Genomic DNA, 2193 nt, shown 5'->3' on the forward strand with positions numbered 1-2193 from the left:
AAATGGGCAGAAGATATGAACAGACACTTCTCCAAAGAGGACATCCAGATGGCCTACAGACACATAAAACGATGCTCAACATCACTCATCATCAGGGAAACACAAATCAAAACCACACTGAGATACCACCTCACACCAGTCAGAAAAATTATATTCCAACAAACTGGACAACAGAGAAGAAATGGACAAATTCCTAAATGCAGATGCACTGCCAAAATTCAAATGGGAAGAGATAGAAAGCATGACTAGACTGATAACCAGTGGAGAAATCAAATCCATTATCAAAAATCTCCCAACGAATAAGAGCCCAGGGCCAGATGGCTTCTAAGGGGAATTCTACCAGACATTTAAAGCAGAGCCTAGTCTTCCTATTCCAACCATATGAGACTTAAAAGAAAAGGTGAATACCCCAAACATCTTTGCATTTGGGAAATCTGCTAAAGTAGATTTTTGTGATGTTAAGAGTCCCTTGATATATTGAGGGATTCTTCTCATTGGTAGAGGAAAAAGTGGCCCCGAGTACGCCTAGATGTTAAAGTGTTTGACTCATGGTCAGCCCTGGACATGCCAGATAGCAAGTAGCAACACTTGGTTATTGAGCTGCAACTCAGAGGCAGAAGCCTCAGTCCTTGGGCACGTCTGACATCAGCAAAGGAGGCTTTCTTAAACTGATACGAACAGACACTACACTTGATCTTAGCCAAAAGGCCAAGAAGTGACCACAGCAGGACTTTCTTTATACATAGTTGGGATATTAGATTCCAAGGAACAGGAATAGAGACTAAGACAAAAACTGATTCCTCAGTGCAACTTATAGCTAATGCCCAATATACTGATGGAGGAACTCTTTGTCCTTGCTCATAGTCAACATTTGTCCTTTAAGTAGGAGTAGGACTAAGCCTCCAGGTATGAAGTAGAGAGGCCAAGAGGCAGGTAGGTCCTCCACACCTTACATGATGTCAGGTACCTTTCCACCATCTCAGTCTCTCATGGATAGGCCAGAGCATTGTCTCCTATCTAAAATCCTCCATGGCAGTGATTCTCTAAGTGGTCTCAGGAACTATTGGCATCAGTTGAAAACTGCTTAGAAATGCAAATTCTAGGGTGTTGCTTGCTACCTAGTGAATCAGAAAATATGAGCTGTAGGCCTAGCAGTATGTGCTGTGTGACATACCTCCCTGGGAATTCTGAATCCCATTCAAATTTGAGAACCACTGCTCTGTGTTGCTCTTCTGGCCCAGGCCATGGGTTCATGGTACCATCAGTTCATTTGTCCCAAAATCCTTATGTGCTACAAGCTCTGACTTCTAATAAATGCATAACCCTTATCTCTTCTGTTTCCTTGTCTGGAGACCGTGGCTCTGCAGCTATCCAAAGGAGCAAATAATACTCAGACCCTCTTGTGTGATATTAGTACAACCAGTTTAGAGTGCAAAAATGAGCTCAAATCACCTATGCCTGCACAAAACCAAATCATAAGTATAACATAGAGCTTAAGGGCCCTAGCTCTGAAGGCAGGGATTCCTGGGTTAAAATTCAGTCTCTACATCTTAATTATTTCTGTATCTTGGACTCTGGAAACCTCTATTTCCTCCTCTAAAAATGGAGATAATAACAACTTCACAGGCTTGTTGTAAGGACTAAAAGAGATAATATGCATAAAGTACCCAGTACTTGGCATTTAACAAGTGCTCCCTAATGGCAATAGTTGTTATTGTTAGATTCTCCCCCTGCCCTTTTCAGTTGTCATGGCATTGTGTAGTCATATTATAGCTTTGCAGAATTGGTTTTTAACTCATTTTTTTACCACTGAAAATATTTTTTCTTCCCCTTTGGAGGACGAATGGCGCACAAACCACTAAAGATCAACGTCAAGTCTGAGAGGCACTATAACAGAGTGGTTAAAAGTGTGGGTTCTGGAATAAGGTAACTTGCATTTTAATACTGAGCCCATTACTTAATAGCTACGTGATCCTGCACAAGTTATTTACCACTCTAAGCCTCAGCTTTCCCATTTGTAGAATGGAGATAATAGTCATACCTCACTTAGTGTAGAGATTAAATGAATTAGTCTATGTAAAGTGCTCAGAATAGAGCCTGACACATTTTAGTTTGAAACTGTTGAAAGCATTGCATGGACAGAGTTTACAGAGGAATGGAATGCCATAGGAGTGGAAGGCACTTGTACAAACG

The 2193-nt window shown here is 41.2% G+C and overlaps 1 pseudogene; it reads right to left on the reverse strand.

Annotated features, from left to right (window-relative positions):
* Positions 1-595: 595 nt before the first annotated feature.
* Positions 596-720, reverse strand: LOC115284551 (annotated as a pseudogene).
* Between the last annotated feature and the right edge of the window lie 1473 nt (positions 721-2193).

The sequence above is a fragment of the Suricata suricatta genome, chromosome X (genome assembly GCF_006229205.1).
Source record: "Suricata suricatta isolate VVHF042 chromosome X, meerkat_22Aug2017_6uvM2_HiC, whole genome shotgun sequence".
Lineage (NCBI taxonomy): Eukaryota > Metazoa > Chordata > Mammalia > Carnivora > Herpestidae > Suricata > Suricata suricatta.